Below are 6,000 nucleotides of genomic sequence, written 5' to 3'. Positions count from 1 at the left end.
CTGGAAGACGAGGTAGACCCTGCTAACAGCTGGAGAGTGTCCACCTATACAGTCCTCCCACGTGAGCAGGAACCCCCAGTTGAAGGGGAAGCTGAGAGGCATATCTCCATGTCTGCCACAGGCAGTGAACTTTTCCAATCTAACGAATGGTAGAGAGCAGCAGGGCCAGCATCTGAACCCAGGTGGTAGGACTCCAGCTCCCGCCCTTGTAGCCACGGCTTTATTATAGTTGGTTCTGGTGCAGAGTTGCCAGTCCAGAAACTGCAGGTGCTTCTACCTCACTTCCCCACCAAGCTCCCCTGCACCCACTCGGCCCATGGAAAGGACCTATGAGTCTCTCTCAGCTCTGCTGCTGGCCGCCAGTGGAAAGTCCCGATGTGGTCTTTTTACCACTTACCCTTTGTTGCTGCAAAAGATGGGCCCTGAGCTCTTTGCAAAGGTTGCCTGCTTTGTTGGCAGCTTTCTCTCCTTCCTTCCCTTCTAGGTCTGGATAACCCTGCTTTCTAAAGCATAAAGTTTTCCAGGCAAGAGGAAAGAAAAGCTTTATCTTAGTCTTTGTCAGTATCTTGACACATGGAACTCTCTCTTCATTTTTGCAGCATTTCTATTGGTGTTGCGAGCCTGCTTTTTCACACCACCCCTTCTCTCAAAAAACTCAAGAACTGGCCTGAAGAAAACACTTGTGCCTACCCCATCCCATCCAAAGTCAACCCTTCCGGCTGCCCTGAGTCCCAGCCAGCATCTTCCTTCTCCTGCTAAGGTGCGACATTTACATCAGAATCTTACTGACCGTGAATTAAATTTCAAAGTGCCCAGCAGCTGCTCTCTCTCTCTTCCAAAATGCCTACAGAGCCCTTCTACAAATAAAACCCTTGGTGGCCAGCCCTGATCCAGTACAACATAGCAGGGTCCCTACTCAGAGAGAGTCGCAGAAGAGAAATAGCCCTGGAACACTTGCTACATTATCAATGAGCTGACCAAGGAGCCATCAGAGAAAGAGATGGAGAGGCACTTAGGGGAGATTGCCCCCACCCCAATTGGGTATTGAATAGTTTCCAGACGAGGATAACTTTCTACCCAGTGGTTCTCCTCCCGAGTCAGCTGTCAGTGTATTAATGGGATCCCTGTGCAGCCCCGAGTGAGTAATGATAACCTGGCACAGATGCAATTACGCATTGACAATTTCAGGGCTGTTTCTGCCCGTTCCATCCGCCCCAGCCACGCACAGCTTTCAAGCCTCAGTCCTATGTGGTTTCTAAATCATTCATGACCCGGGGAGGGAATAGCCAGCCAACAGGGGTGTGGATCTTGCTTCTGTAAGGTCATTATGAGCATGATGGGGTTGCACCTTGAATATCCTATCACTTTCCCCGCATGGCAGCAAGGCATCACGGAGTCTGTCCACAGTATCATACTGTTTTTCCCAATTGTTTTGACACTGAGGCTAGGCCTGCAGCAATAACCCAATGGAAAATGTAGCTAAAGAGACGGTAACATGCCACCCGGGAACTGAAGGAGCATCAAAAATCTAATTCCCATGGACAAATTTTCAGAGCACTCACTGATGGGACAATCATATTCACCTAAATCTTTAACTGAGCATTTACAAACTGTAATTCCATTAGATTTTAAACCAGACTATACTTGCAAATGTGTTTTCATAGAAATCTAATTAAAATAACCTGATACCATATCGTGCGAGAAATTAAAAAAGACTATAAGCTACAGAACAAGAATAAGCTGTAGCTATTTTTCCTGGTGAATACTGAACCAAAGAGATCTTAAAGCCCTATTGGAAATTAGGATAAAACCTCAAAAAAAATTTGTGTGCCAATTTTCCTCTTCTGGTTATATTTCATGATGCTGCTTCTCTTACGCAGGGGCACTGTCTTCATGTCTTTTGTGAAGGGCACACTCAGGGCCCAGCGTCTCCTCAGGGACCTCTTGCTTCAATCTCTGAACTGGGCCTCAGGGCCCAGTGGGGAGATCAATCACTCAGGCATCTCCCAGGACATAAGGTCATGTGGCAAAAGTTCACCCTCCAGGATTCCTGGTCCTCAAGACCTCTGTGGCATCGATTGTCAACCTGACAAAGCAGCTGACTTTTTGTGTGCGATCCACAGACAGCATAAGGCAGAGCAAATCACAAGAGGCCAACACTAAACCTTAGGCTTTCTCAAGAGGAAGTGATGGGGCATCATTCGCGGTAGGAAAAACTGCCTATATCCAGCACCATTTAATAACTGCGTGAACATGGACCAGTTGGATAACCCCTTCGGGCCTCTGTTTGCTTATCTGTGGATGGGGTGTTGGCCCCATCTTGCAGTGGGTGAGCTGCCTCTAAAGAGCTCTAGCCCAGGGTCTTGTGGCCCTGCTGCATCCTCCCCTTGGAGCACTCAGGGGGGCTCCGTCATTGGCAGTCCCCTTCACCCCATATCCCCAATCATTCAGTAACATAGACAAAGCCCATATCAAATCTTTATGTGACCATAATGGAATACGGTGGAAGATCACTTAGACAGGAAGAGGGTCTTTGAATAACATCTTCAACCCATCATTGCTCTAGGAAGAAAAATATCCATTGCCAAAAACCAAACATGTCCTACTAAATGATAACTGCAGGAAGGCCACAATGGAGCATAGTCACTGTGGCAAAGATTCTCAGATTATCAGAGCCCTATCAGGCCACCCTAGAAAAGAGCCACCAGGGGATCCCCAAAGAGAGTTCAATATTTTGACAACCAACGGAGGTTGGCAAGCCTGAGGCAAAGGATTTGTAATGTCCCAGCCTAAGGTTCTGTATCACATTCATGCAGGAAAGGGGAGGGTGAGAAATGGGGATCAGCAGATGCAGACAGCTAGGGTTTTCCTAAGTATTGCTGGTGATATTAATAGCAGTTCGATGAGAAAGAGAGAAAAACAAAGAAAGCTCTGTAGTCAGAATTCTTAAATCCCACACAGTCAATTCCTTAATGCTGGCTCAAGGAAAATGCTAGACTTTTGATATATACCATTAATTCCTCTTCACAGCATTTCAAAGTCCAAGTTGATACCATCTCTCTTTCTCTACACGGGGAGATAGATGCATGACTTGTCCAAGGTCATAGTTACTTGGATTTTATCTCAAGTCTGCCTCACTCCCACACTGATAGTTTTCTATAATGTTATATTCCTTAAAGAAAAAAAGGAGCAGGGAGATTTTTTGAGGGGGTGCTTCAAGAATTAAAAAGAAAACTTGCTAAGAAAGGCCATAGAAATCACAAGGCCTGCATGTATATGGACAGTATGTATTTGATGGTGCTCCTATACCTTCAAGTCTGGGCAAAATTTCAAGGACTGGTATAAGTCACATTCTCTGCTCCTGCCTAGGACAGAGGCAGACCAAGTGATATCATCACTCTGTGTTGAGCACAGAGGCCCCATCCAACTAGAAAGTGTCATTAGAGGATTTTTGCCCTGCGTTGTGGCCAATCCCAGGGTAAGCTCCTTCCCAGCTGCGTGCCATGATTAGTCAGGTGGCCACAGAAAGGACCGCCCCTTTCCAAACCCAGAGCCAACAAGCCCATTAGGCCTCAGGGGCTTGCATATAAAAGATGCAGAGCGCCCCACATTCAGAGAGGCAGCCCAGGCTTCTCTGTCCCTCTGGATCTTTGAAATCTGGGGAAATGTGTGCCATGCCATTCTCCTTTCCTGGGAAACCCACCCGGCCCTTTCCAGCCAAGATCCTGTTTTTCATCATCCATGCTGTACCTCCAATGAGCATCCCTGGACACAACTTAGCTCTGCATGTCTGGACTCTGAATGTGAAGCTCACACCCTCCTCCCTTAGAATTATACCTCTCACCCCACCTCCACAGAAAATGGGTGTGCCAATAAATGGACTCAAGCTTTTTCACAACCACTGGTCTTTTTTTTTTTTTTTGCTGTGATTAGGGTCTCCCTGGACTTGAAGGGCTGCAAGTTCTCATCTTTCCTTCTTAGTCTGTGCCCCTCCTTTCTGATGGTGCATGAAGGTCATGGTACAACCCTCTCCTGAATGCAGATGCTTCTGGGAATTCTGAGACCACAAATGGTCAGTACCTTTCCCCTGGACATGGAATTGCATAACTGGTTGAAGTCTCTCAAAACAAATTTTAATATCTAGGCAGAATTTTTCTTAAAAGAGTATGTTTGAGCCATGCTGCTATAAATGTATTTCTCTGAGAAACCCACTGTGTCATGAAGCCTCCAGAGGACAGTATCCCTGTCACTCAGGTAAGGCATCAGTCACGTGGAGGATGCTTGGAAATGCTCATCATCTGAGGGGGTGGCAAGGACTCCCTGTGCCTGGAGCTCCCACAGGCGAAAGCAAGAAGGAAGCAGGGCGCTGGCCAGTATTTGTCCTGAGGGATGATGTGGCATGGGAGGCCCCATGGTCCATACGTTACTAGAGGAAACAGGTCTCTGTCTCTGCCTCCACATGGGGGTATATAAATGGCACCAGCGTTAGGTGACAGGGGGCCAAAGCCATTGTCCAACTGTTCATTATTTGGAAATCAAGTGCAATTTTCTAATACGGAGAAATTGCAGGTTGATGATGTGATCCCAATGGAAACAAAATATAGTGGCTGATCCCTTCCGTCATTCAAAGCCTGGTGTCAGCAGGGAATCCCTTTGCCGAGGGTTAAAATATGATGGTTTGAAAGGGTAGACTTTAAAACATAAATATCAGGTATTTATGTTTTACTTTATGGAAATTCTTGACCATTTAACTGTTTGGTAATTGCTATGCACAGCTGAGTAAATATATAGTGAGTTCCAAATCATTCAATACTAAGAAAATGGATATCTCCCTCTTTATCCTTGTTCTCTCTGTGTGTGTGTGTGTGTGTGTGTATAACTTTTCCTTAGAACAACTTCTTTTGACACTGTGGTTTTCCATTCTCTCTAGCTATGACTAGAGGTCAGCTAGAATGTTGTGAAATGTCAGAACTGCCAAATAGTCTCCTTAATTTCCAATTCAGAAACATTGACCAAAGTGATGAGAGGAAATAGGAAGGAAACTAGATTTCTCTGAGCACTAGTTGATTTTTCCCATTACTCCAGCCCTTTCTTCTGAGCACATCGGACATCTCTACAAATAAATACTTGCATTCCCTTCCTTTCTCCCCTTTGGCAGCTGTCTCCAGGGCTGTGCAGTGACTAGGAAGAACCTATTGGGGGGAGGTTGACCCAGGACACATAGAACCAGTTGCCTTGCTATATTGTGATTCAGGATCTTTGCACAGGCCATGCCTTCTGACTGGGAAACTGCCCCTCCCTGCCATCCTTCTGGCTAAATTCTCTCTCATCTTCAGATCTTATGTTAAATGCCACACTGGCTTTATCTGACCCTATAGACGAGGCCATATCCCTTGTGACTGGTTCTCACTGTACCCTAGACTTCTCTTTACAACTTACCATGAGGAGTAACAAAGGGATTGAGTGGATGGCAGGAGCCAGAGAGCAAAAACATGGGGGTCTTAGAAGGCCAAGGGAACCAACTGGCAACTAAACAATATGCATACAATGGTTCACCCTCTTCTACAACATCAGGATGAAAGCAAGCTATATGGGGGACAACTTCCAAATAAAGATAGCTGGGATAGGCCTTTGAGGAAATTTATTTCTGTCTTCTTGCTCTGTGGAAATTTTTATTCTCCAAGCATCCCATCACCACCCTAGACCCATTTTTATACTTATGTTGTATTTCAAACAAATTCTGCTGGATAAGAAATACATATATTCTGCTGGCTTTAAGATAATTTTCTGGCATGGATCTATTTCAAATTGCTGACTCATCTTCTTTACCTTTCTTCTCAGAACCTACATCTTCTTACAAGTTAACTCAGCTCCTGAGTTATGTGTGCTCCTTGATGGCTCCATGCACACCCGTCATATCCATAGCTGACGTCTGGCCCACTGCCAGCCATTCTCAGCTAGACCTTAGAAAAAGTGGTCAGGCCTTAGTTTGTGCTCTGG

The sequence above is a fragment of the Mirounga leonina genome, unplaced genomic scaffold (assembly GCF_011800145.1).
Source record: "Mirounga leonina isolate KUSES-001 unplaced genomic scaffold, KU_Mleo_1.0 Mir_114, whole genome shotgun sequence".
NCBI lineage: Eukaryota > Metazoa > Chordata > Mammalia > Carnivora > Phocidae > Mirounga > Mirounga leonina.
The sequence above is the reverse complement of the archived record's forward strand: the minus strand, read 5'-3'. Positions refer to the sequence as shown.